This window comes from Melanerpes formicivorus, unplaced genomic scaffold (genome assembly GCF_026170545.1).
Source record: "Melanerpes formicivorus ecotype bairdi unplaced genomic scaffold, bMelFor1.0.p_v2 SCAF_131, whole genome shotgun sequence".
Taxonomy (NCBI): domain Eukaryota; kingdom Metazoa; phylum Chordata; class Aves; order Piciformes; family Picidae; genus Melanerpes; species Melanerpes formicivorus.
Genome location: NW_027142483.1, coordinates 524,976 through 537,500, shown reverse-complemented (window position 1 = coordinate 537,500; position 12,525 = coordinate 524,976).

The following is a 12,525-nucleotide window of genomic DNA, read 5'->3' as shown; positions in this document are numbered from 1 at the left end:
TCTGGTTTTCTTCTTGTTCACATAAACCTAATAAAAGATGATTATTTTTAAGAGCAATCTGAGACACTCCAATAACAGTTTCTCAGCAGGGATCAGTGGTATCTGCATGACTTCTTGCAGCTTTGGCCAACAGGATAGAGATATGACTGGCAGAGAATTCATTCCGTTGTTAGATCAGTAAATTTCTAGACAATTAAAAGAAGTTGGATTCTTTGGGGACTGTAAATTGAGATGTCTGCAGTCTCATCACACAAAGACCCTCTCATAAATGCCATTCTGCAAGGAAGGATGTGTGCTTATCCTATGCTGAGCAGTGAAGATGATAATGGAATCATAGAATCAATAAGGTTGGAAAAGACCTGAAAGATCATCAAGTCCAATCTGTCACCCAAGATCTGGATGGATTCTTTCACTGGTGTTTGTCACTCTTACATCACTGCATTGCAACTCAGTTAAATGTTCCCTCATCAGTGCCTCACATCTCATCATTTACACCAGTCTTGAGGTGCAGGAGGTTCTTGCTAAGTGCCTTCCCAATATGCAGGTTCCCAGCCCCCATTACTAATAATTTATTTGTGACCTGTTTTATTTTGGGGGATTTTGGTTTTGGTTTAGTTTGGGATTTTTTACATTTAACTCTCATTAATTTTAATTAGATTCAGACTAAACCCAAACCCTTTAGCCCAATTTATAAGAAAAAGGAAAAGAAACATAGACTGCCTGCCAGATGAATTTTCCCAGAGCTCTCACAGCTCTAATTTACACTACAGACACACCAGGATGTGGTTGGAAGAAGCCCTGCGTTTCCTGCTTGTGCATGCTTTGGATGCATGACCTCAAGATGTCAAGAAGTCAGTGGGTCATGGGGACAAGTCCAGCTTTGTGAGTTGTGCTTTCTGGCTTGTAGATATGAAGCATGTAAACAGCTTTTGAAAGCGTTGAGATGTAGTTTGAACAGCTCAAAAAGAAGTCACTGGGTTAGCTTCTCTGCTCTGAAAGGAAATGAGATATTTCAGCCTAAAACTTGTCTATTGCTTCAGTTTTTCATTATGCAAATCTGCAAAGAGGGAAAGTGTATCATGAAGTGACATACTAAAACCCAGAAAAAAGAATTTGTCAACACTTAATTTTTCTTAACACATGCCTGGCTGGTGATCAGCCCTCATACCTGGTTATTTAGCTTTGCCCTTCCTCTTCATTTTCCCTCGTGCAAAACTCCATTCTGTTCAACTCCTGAAATATATTGACTTCTCCAGTGGTAAAGATCCTTGAATCATATTTAACCTTCTTGGCCTGGCATCTGGAATTCAAAGAGCAACTTTAATGGGATGCAGGTGCAGCTGAACTGCACCATTGATGTTGGTGGATGAGACCCTCAGGGGCCCCTAAAGGTCTCTTATGAAAATCCACCATCAAGACTGAGACGATTTCCTTGCTTTGTGGAATTCCTTCATTAATGTTTAGAGATGTCTTACCACAATACTTCTGGAGAGCAGGGTCCTGTGTGCTTATCAATGACTTGACAAAATACCTTGCTTACAGTTTCTCTGCAACCGTTGGAAAGGTTCCTTTGAACCAGGACATTTCTGTTGTTCTCCAGCTTGCCTTAAAAGCTATATCATAGTGAAATATGACTCAGGAAAATAACCCACACAGCAGGCTACACACATCACAGGAACGCAGGTCTCTGAAGATGTCTGATGGCCAAACTGTATGACCTCTTTGACTCCAAGTACAATGCAATAAGGTCTGCCCTGAGCCTCCTCTTCTCCAGGCTAAACAACCCCAGCTCCCTCAGCCTCTCCTCATAGGGCTTGTGCTCCAAACCCCTCCCCATCTTTGTTGCCCTTCTCTGGACACGTTCCAGCAACTCAACAGCTTTCCTAAACTGAGGGGCCCAGAACTGGACACAGTATCAGTTGCTGCAATCAGGGAGCCCTGAAAAATGTCCTGAATACTTGCTTATGTTACTTGTCATCTTTCATACACAGATCCATTTTAGTCTGGCAGGTAACTTGGGTAGGCAAATATTAACTGTTTTGCACCAGGAAGTGAAGGCTGTTGACTATATCCACACTCCATAGTATCTGCGTCTCGCCCTGGGTCTCTCCTGAGTCCTGCATGCTATACTCAGGCTTTAAGACAGTTACTATTTTCTGTGTATTTCACTCAAAGCATCCAAAACAGTGTGAGGACTGTGCTGGAACACATCAGCATCATGAGTTTATATAATTAAGCACAGAGGAAGTTCTGCATGTCCCAGTGATGACCGAGAGTGCAAAGTCTCCTGCAAGACTGTGGAAGTGAGAACTGTGCTGTCTCAAACACAGTGCTTATTGGTGAGGTCCATGCAGTGAGCTTTCCCCAGAACCATATCTGATACTTGGTTTGGAAGAGGTGCAGCTAATCCACTCTAAAAGACAGCTCAAAAGTGAGTAAGATTTCTGCCGTGCATACAGGCAGTGATCAGGACCAGAGAACAAACCACAGATCCAAGCACTACCTGACAGTGACACAGAGACACATGCACACATTGCTGTCCTCATACTAACTGGACATTTTAACACTTACCAAAGCTATGTACCATGTCTGCTTTTGAATGCTCACCAAAAAGTAACAAAAGAAAGCCTTAGGGATAAAATCTGTTCTCCTCCCAGATCTCAGAGATACTGGATAGCTGCACTGGGCTTGCTTTTCTGTGCTCAGCACTATGACTGACTTGAATGGAAAAGATAAGCTTGAGCCAACTTTTTTCCAGTGAAGCAATTTCCCTCAAAGTCTAGTCAATAATTAATTGCCAATAAAGGACTAATATGCTTCTCATACCCCTTTTAGATAATACTGCAGTCAGTACTTGCACACACTGCAGGAAGAAAACCCTGGAACCAGTGGTTGACACCACCTGATCCAGCCTTATCCTTTATCTTATTATTATTGTTGTTTAAAAACAACAAAACTACAGGTGCTTCAATGACTTTATGATGGGGTTTTGGTCATATTTTTTTTCTTCCAAAATAACCAGCTTCATTTCATTTAAAAAGAACAGCCAGAGTAAGTTAACCATTTATTTGTTTTTCTTTGTAAGTGGCTCCTGGCAGGGAAAACTTTTATTCGTTGCTGGTATTTTCATACATAGAATTCACCTCCAGCTGTGCTCCAGGCTTTAGGTTCCCTGGGCAGACAGCACTTTTTATTACTGCATACTGATGTCAACCATCAGGAACACAAGGGTGGATGATGTCACTTGACATCAGGTCAGAGAATTGCTCAGAATTAGCTCTGATCCCTTCAAAGTAGATGAATTCCCCTCATCAACCCTGCCCAAGTCCTCTCGCTGTTGAGGTCTCCAGGAGTTTTGCCACTGACATCAGCAATAGAGTGAGTTCCAATATAAACTGCCTGGTTTAAAATACCAGTGGCTATATTATCTTGCAGCACTGCTGGCAGGGCATTAATAACTGTCACCCTGCTTTAGTGCCTCTCAAATCAATGCTACACCAAAGTCTTTAAGGCATTTTGGGGCTGTTTGTACATTGTCAGCGGTACATATGGTCTCACAATGAACCACAAATTAGTTGCTAAAGAGCCTGGCAAGATCCTCACAGATCTGATGCCCTTTTTATTTTTAATCTACTTTTTGTCCAGTTTAGGTCTTGCCTGTTTCAAACTAAAGTGAACTGTGTGATGTGGTAGCCAGCCTTACTGCCAATATCAGAGATGGGATCCCATTCAAAACTCACTGTGGTCAAGGAGAAATGTGCCACTAATTCAGTGGGATTAGGGCCAGGGACTCTTGAATCTCCTTTCTCAATCTTGAGTTTTACATCCTTATAATGCCTTTTGCTTCTTTGGAAGATATCCTAAATCTGCAGGAGGGAGAGGAGAAAAATGTTTCCTTTTGTATTTATTTGCTTTAAACATTTTCTTTCACATTGTTTCAAACGCTTTTGATTTATAGATCAGCACACACCCAAAAACAGTCCCTGAAAGCAACAAGGATTCGGAGGCTTGTTTGAACAGCTTTAGACCAAAGTCTGCTTAACTGTGAAAAACAACATTTTTGTAGGCTGTTACTTCTTAAAGAGCTGCTGGGGCCTTCTGGAAACCTTTGAGGGATAGTTTGTTTAGGAGTGAATCTGCTTAGGACAATATACAATTTCGTTTTCCCCTGATCTTTATCTGCTAAAAGTCTCAAACAAAGCAACCCGAGGAGAGGCTCAAAACCACAATGGGAAAAGCACAAATAACAAAAATTATATTTAAGAATTAGAATCCATTCATGGAACAGAGCCAAATACTCTTACAGATAATGTGGCCTTAATGATCTGCAGAGTTTTTCAGCTGGAGTGAAAAACTTTTCAGAATACTTTTTGGTGGGGTTTTTTTCATCAAAGAAGCAACACATTTCTGCTGGTGTAAATACTGTATGAGACTTGATGGGGTGCTTGGTGCCATGGTTTAGTTGATTAGATAGTGTTGGATGATAACTTGGACTTAGAATAGAATAGAATAGAATAAACCAGGTTGGAAGAGACCTTCAAGATCATCGCGTCCAACCTATCATCCAACACTACCTAATCAACTAATCCATGTAACCAAGCACCCTGTCAAGTTTCCTCTAAGACAGCAGAATAGGAACATCCCCAACCTGGGCATTTAATGCACAAAGGGTAACCTATTCAGTATTCCTAAGGTTGGAAGAGACCTCAAAGATCATGGAGTCCAACCTGTCACCACAGACCTCATGACTAGAGTAGGGAGGACACTACTGCCCACTGCAGGCTTGAACTCACAACCTTCCCATAAAGGGTCTGATGCACTACCAACTGAGCCACCTGATGATCTCAAAGGTCTCTTCCAACCTGGTTAATTCTATTATTCTATTCTATTCTATTCTATTCTATTCTATTCTATTCTATTCTATTCTATTCTATTCTATTCTATTCCTCTACTCTGCTCTACTCTGCTCTATTCTTTCTCTTCTATGCTATCCTATCCCATTCCATTCCATTCCATCCCATCCCATCCCATTCCATTCACAGACAACAAACAAAAGGCATAGACCCACAGAAAATCTGACAAAGAGGCCCTACCTCATCCAACAGTTCTCTCCTCAGGAAACTAGAACTTCATGTTAGCCTTAGTCAGGATTAAGACATAACCCAGACATAATGTAGGGAACTAATTCTGCAAGCCAGTGAAGCATTCCTAAACATGAGAAGCCATTTCTTGATGTAAAATGATGCTGTCAATGCTTTCATTGCTGCCCCTACATTCCTATGAATGGCTTGGTAGTGACAGGAGCAGACTTCATAGCTGTCAGCTGCCATCTGATCAGTCGGGACCAAGTGCATGTGGACTAGAGGAGAATACTCTTGAAACTGCCTCACTTTAAGCTTCAGTCTGACATTCAGACTCTGCCTCTTGGGTCTTTTACCAGAGCTATCCTTATGCTAAGCCCTTCTCAGTACAGAAATGTGTCAATGTTCTTAGCAGTGGAGTCTCTTTTCCATTATATTCACACTTTATTGAATGTAAAACACAACCCTGTCTAACTTTCTGGAGTTTTTTTCCTCCCTCATAGTTAATATTTTAATGACAAATTGTGTCAACACAATCAGCACAGCTCTGAGGATCATGTCAATTAACCAGTTTCATGTTCCTTCACCACCTATCCAGCTTGACAGTGTCAGAGCCCTGGGAGTTTTACACATTCCCTGCCAACAGTTTATATTGTCCCAGTTTTGCAATCCTGAGTGGATGTCCAAAAGTTGTGGAGAGAAACAAACCCTCACTGTGTGCTGTAAAAAAGGGAAGCAAGTAAGCCAATGCATCTCTGTAACTTTCCATTTACCATCACTTAATAATGCATCCACTTTTAGCATTGCATTTTCTCAGAGTTAATGAACTCCGGTATGCTGAGCTCTGAGGACGTGGGAGAAGTCAGTATCTTCGCTGGGCCCTGATGTTTCTGCTTAGTTTCACTCAGCCCTTACCAGACAAAACTCTTGTTGAAGCGAATGAATATTTAACTCCAAAAAACAATTGAATAAAGACAGAGAAACAAATTCAGCATTCATTTGATTCAATGGCTTTTGGCACAAGAACAGCAGGATTTAGCCTTAAGCAACGTTTGCAGGATTGGACCAATATTCTTATAATCTGGGGGGAAAAAAAAACCCTACAAACAAAACCCCAAAAAGCCTAAAAGGCAGAATTCACAAATTTCCTATATTAAGTTTAAAAAAAAATGTATTTTCATTGACATTAGTTTCCTATGGGAAAGTTTTCAGTCAGTTCTCTGTATGGGAGGAGACACTGCACAAAGTCACAGCCACTCAATTCAATCTACGTGAATGTTCCCTTTTTTTTTCCCCCCCTTAACCACTGGAAAACTAAACTGCAAGAGAGAGCAATTTTATGAAAGCTTCCTATCATTTTTATCAGTTTCCAGAGTCCCTTCTCAGAACACAGCCTTGTCTGACCCCGTGTCAATCAGGCACATCTGTCCCATTTCAGCCTTCACATCAATATGCCGCTATAGAACAAATCTTTAAGTTGATCACTGCCTTCAGGCTCAGCTTAGCCTTCAAAATATGTAAATACTTCCTATTCAAAGCCTGTCTTTATTGCCCTGAGAAAAGCTGAAGCTAGCAGCTGTGACACCTAATCTGCCCTTTTGATCCAGATGTGAATAACAACAACAAAAAACACCCCAGACCTTGAGCAAACAGAATTTCAGCCATAGGCTTGTTTACCTTAAAACAACTTTGCCATTTTTTGTTTCCTCCAGATGAACAGATTTGGCCTGCTCGACAGGAAACAGTTAACTGAAGCAGGGAGCCCTCTCCCAGCGTTTTTCAGATGAGCAAAGCTCAGAGCAAAGTCCATATGGTGTTCACCCATAAACACAGACACACGACAGGAAAAATGCATTTTGAGTCTGTGCACTGTGTGTCTTGGAAGAAGTTTGTCAAACAATTATGAAAAGAATTCAGCTTCCTCATAGCACCCTGGGAATGTGCTCAGACACTGGATCAGCTCTCAACTGGCTTCAAAGAAAACACTTGAATAGGTCCCCTTTTTTTCTTTACAGAATAGTGTTTGCAATATAATTTTACTTCTCATTAGGGATGTCCTTTATTTGTCAGTGTTACTTTTAAATAGGATGATTAATATTTAAAGTCACTCAATTATCACATTAACCCACTTCCAGAATGGGTTACAGCTACGCTTTGATGTATCAAGGAACCAAACTCACCACTGCAGACTTCTCATGAAATGAAGATGTTGGGAATGTGAAAAGGAAACTTCTCTTCTTTCTTATTCTTCTCCTTTTTGTATGAACAACTTAAGTTTATTGGCCAACAAGGCCAATCCTGGCAGGTATCAGGAACAGTGTGGCCAGCAGGAGCAGGGAGGTCATTCTGCCCTGTACTCAGCACTGGTTAGGCCACACCTTGAGGACCGTGTCCAGTTCTGGACACCTCAGTCTAGGAAAGATGTCAGAATGGAATGGAATGGAATGGAATGGAATGGAATGGAATGGAATAGAATAGAATAGAATAGAATAGAATAGAATAGAATAGACCAGACCAGGTTGGAAGAGACCTTCAAGATCATCGCGTCCAACCTATCAAGCAATCCAACCCCTCAAATCAACTAAACCATGGCACCAAGCACCCCATCAGGTCTCCTTCTGAACACCTCCAATGATGATGACTCCACCACCTCCCTGGGCTTGCTGGAACATGTCCAGAGAAGGGCAACAAAGCTGGGGAGGGGTTTGGAGCACAGCCCTGTGAGGAGAGGCTGAGGGAGCTGGGGTTACTTAGCCTATTCTAAATTCCTCATCATCGTCTCCTCTTGAAGAACCTTTTTGATTTGTCTGAGCTCTTTTTTTTTTTTCTTCCCCAGCAAGGTCTTGGTTATGTTAAACTTCTGAATCTGTCATGTTGGGATTTTCCACATGCAGGGAAAAATGTTGTGCAGAGGCCACTTGCCATTTGCCAAGCTAAACTTCCAGTTGTTTTTTCAAGTCACATTACATAATACTTCCCAGTACTGATGTTAAAAAGTCACTCTGCCAACAGGTGTATTTCTCCTCTTGGTTTAACATCTATCTCCCAAAAACATTGGCCACGCAACCCCATGCAGTGCTACAGGCTGGGGACAGAGTGGCTGGAGAGCAGCCTGACAGAGAGGGACCTGGGGGTACTGGTTGACAGTAGGTTGAACATGAGTGAGCAGTGTGCCCAGGTGTTGGGTGATAGGTTGGAGTCGATGATCTCAAAGGTCTTTTCCAACCTGGTTAATTCTATTCTATTCTATTCTATTCTATTCTATTCTATTCTATTCTATTCTATTCTATTCTATTCTATTCTATTCTGTTCTGTTCTGTTCTGTTCTGTTCTATTCTTCTATTCTATTGAGTGCAGCTGAGAAGGTGTCAAATGGGAAGGGTTGCTAGGGGAAAGAAGGCTCTAAAAAGCCCCTGCAGATAGAATCATCCGAGATGTCCTTCTCTCTGGGCATGATGGATTGAGTGGCTATAAACTGCCCATGCCCCTGCTGCCCTCTTTGTTGGAGGATTGAGAACAAAAATAATTGTGAAGTGGGCCCCCAGTAGCACCAAATAGTAAAACCTGTATGCAAGGGGTGGGAAACGCTAAGAGCTAAAGACTATAGCTAAAAAGCTTTACCCACTAAATGCATCTTTCTGCTGCCATAGGCTCCTAATGAATTATTTTAAAAGAAATGGTCTCTCACACAACTCATTAGGCAGTCATCATCCTGAGTTACTGTATGTTTTCCTCCTTTCATGTAAAAGCAGTACAGACAAAGGGTGAAAAGTAATGATACTCATACATCTCAGTTATAGCTTGACTGACATCTGTCACAAATGGAGAGGTGGAGGGAAAATAGGATTGTGTCAAGTAAAATGTTCCCCAAAATAGAAGTAGAGCCTGATTACAGTCTCCTGTTGCACTTTCTGTCATCCATTCTGTACATCATTCATTAGATTAGAAAAAAAACTTGCTCTACTTTGTCTTACTACTGCTAGAAGAAAACATCCAGAGAGTGCCTGAAAGTTTATTAACACAACTGTAAAGGGATAGTTTATTTCATGATTCTTCAATATTGTCTGAGCCTAAATTCCATCTGCTTCAAAAGAAAGAAAAATAAAATATATAGAAAGAGACAGGTGTGTTAGGCTCCATTTTTTGTAGGCTGACTTTTAACACTTACAAGAGGCAAAATCAGCTATGCTGACTGCAAAGCAGAAATTGTTTCTCATCTTGCTTCACTGCAAGGAAGATTGTGTTAGGAAATACCTGCTTTCTGTACTTTTGAATGCTGTGGCACCATGAGGTGGCAAATCAAGTATGAAAGAACATAGCAGTTTTTTAAGGCAGCTGCAAAACTAACATCAAGTGCAAAGCTGTATGGCTACATAGCACAGAGCACTGGACTAACAGAAACTCATTCTGCCACTTCAAATTGGTTCAGACAACCCTAAATAGGTAATTTTGCCCTGGCAGACCTAATGTTGCCTCAGGTATTGTCTGTCTGTGCTGCTCTAGCTTTATGCTGGGTCAGAAATGTTCTGCTCTCCCGTAGCCGGCATAAGCCAGCCTAAAAGAATAAAGCCAGCACTCAATGTCACTTTCTTCAGTCAAGTTTGCAGAGCTGGGACTACATGTCCATGACTGATTTGGATTAAATGTGCACAGTCTGGTGAACTATATTAAGGAACATGGGTCCTTCAACAGTTAATTTGACTGAAAGACATTATAGCCTGCTCACAGAGGCAACTCAGACAGCAGATCTAACAGGGCCAAAGGGTTCTGAGGAGCACAGAGGAAAAGCTGTTGGGTAAAAGCTGATTTCTCATTTCTCTGTACCTGAAGTGATCTAAAATCCATCACCTTCTTTGTGTTTTGTGAGATTTGATGTGCTCACTGCCATAATTTGAGACAATTATGAAGCCTCCCCTGCCTACTTGTCAACCTCTCTCTTTACCCAGTGTTTTCCCTTCTTCACAGGCCCTTGTGAGCAACAGTCACACACAGAAGTACCTTTAATAAGGTAATACTGGAAGATCAGCCAAGCTAGGTGTGCAGTCAGAGGGAGACCAATGGAAGTCATAAGTGATGAACAGGTATGCAATGTTTCACAGTTTTATAGTTGTCTCATTTTAACCTACTCAAGTCTGTGGATCAGGTCTCTTAGAGACTGAAATCCATGGTTGTTCCAGGTAGGGGTCTCCAGCACATCCTCCTGAACATACCAATTTGAAGTTGAAAAGATAACTGTGTTTTACACACTTTGATGCTCCTCTTTTTCAGTGAGTTCCACAATGTTTCATGTTGTACTCATTCATTCCGGCTGGCTCCTAACATTCACTAAACCTGAAGAGAAATAGCATGGAATAAGGTTCACAACAAGGAGTGAAGGACTGCAGATAGCTGATCAGAATGGTCAGTTCCTCAAGGTATACCTTAAGGTCAATAACTAGGAGGTCTGTGTGACTTATGAATCTCTGATATGCTGTCTTTGCTGTTGACATCAGATGGAGTAGGAATGGGAAGAGAAGCTACATGTATGTAGCAGTGTAGCTGATGGACCTTCCTGTACCTCCTTTTTTTTTCCTCTTGTAACCCTTAACCCTTCTCTTAAATTTAAGCTTCCAGGGACAGTCTTATAGTTCTTTCTCTGTTCCTTCCATAAGCCACAATCTGCACTTTTTTTTAGTCAAAGAAAGAAGCTCAGACCTTTGGAAATTGTAAGAATAATAAGGTTAAGGTGAAGGTCATCACACTGTATAAGGGAGGAGTTGGATGCTGAAATGTGGAAGGCAAGAGAGCTGGCTGGGTCATCCAGGAGCACATCAAGGCAGATAAGTTTTATGTAATAGAAATAGTCCTCATCCTGCAGGAGTGAGATGAGTGTAGGGCTTAGTGTGAAACACACAAAAGCATGCAGGGCTCTTGCAGTTGCTTGTGGCTTAATATTCATAGCAGATGGGACAGCAAAGAGCAAGTTTTTATATACAATGACTTAATGGGATGAAAATGGAGCTGAAGAGGAGGGAGTGTCAGTGTAAAATATATGCTGAGGACATGGAAAATCTAAAGGTATGTACAGAGAAATGCTCCCTTTCTCAAAAATGTTAAGCTGCTATAGCCACCAGAGTATAGCAGTAGTTTGGGGACAGGAAATATCTCCATTTCTTGCCAACCCTGCAAGCCACAATACAGTTCTAATATTCTGAAGAACAACCAGAAATTGCCCTCCATTAGATCACCACTTATAAGACAGGATATCATGATTTCATCTTTCAAGCAACAACAAAATGAGCAACCAAACCAAAACTAACAAGATGTTAAATTATATTCTCTGCCTTCTCTTACAGTGAGTTTTGTATGCTCAAAACACACATATCTCCACTCTGCTTGCAGACTACACTGAACAGATGGTCCTTACACCAGCCCAGAAGTTAAACCTGCAGCTTAATCCCTAGAAAGAATCTGAGACATCCCTCCTCAGTGCTGACTGATGTTGTTCTTCGAAAGGAAAGACCACAGAGGCAGAAACACAAAAATATCCACAACCAAAATAAAGATGAAGCATCCAGTGGACTGCAAAGACCTTCTGCTGTTTGTTTATTCCTCACCCTCCCTTAGTCCTATTGCATTTAGTAGAGGATGTCATCTCCTGTTGTCCTTCCATTTGCTTGGCATTAAACTAGCAGCTCACTCTCATTTTCACCTTGATGCTGACAGTCTGGATGGCAAAAATCCACATCACAGTTTTAAAATGAGGCTTGCTAGATAGCCATGCACTTCATTGCTTCAAAATACACACATATATTCAGGAAAGCATCAGGCAGGTGAACATGTCTTACCTAGATGACCTCATTACAACCAGAGATCTGGTAGTTTGCTACAGCTAAAATGTCCTCTAAAGCATCAGGGAAGACAGATGATGCAGCCTGAGTACTTGCAGATGCTTTACTGCTGTTGCTAGGAGCAGGTGAGCAAGGTACAAGTTTCTTAGATGGGTCTGTAAATGATAAGGTTCTCTGGATTGAGCCCACAGGTGTTTTGACATTTTCAAACAAAGTTTTTACCTTTTTGGGGATGTTTTTTACAGAGAAGAACCGAGCTGATGCACGTTGATTGGCAGTTTACAATCGTGTACTAAGATGAGGCAAAGCAAGAAGGAAATCTTGAGAATGTTAAAGGCTGGGGAAAGCTGAAGCATTAGCTGAGGTATTTTTAGACTTTAAAGCTCTTCAGGGCAGTGTTTGTCTGCTGTTGAGAATTACAGAAAGCTGAGCACATCACTTGCTCTAAAGAAACACAACATCTCTACTACTGAATCTCTTCACATGAGCTAAAAGGGAAAAATACTGATACAAATAAATAGGGAGGCAGAAATGCTTTACTCAGAGAGAACATCTGTAAATCAAATTATGCAAAAAGGATTCCCTTTCCAAAATCTGGACTAAACAAGCAGCTT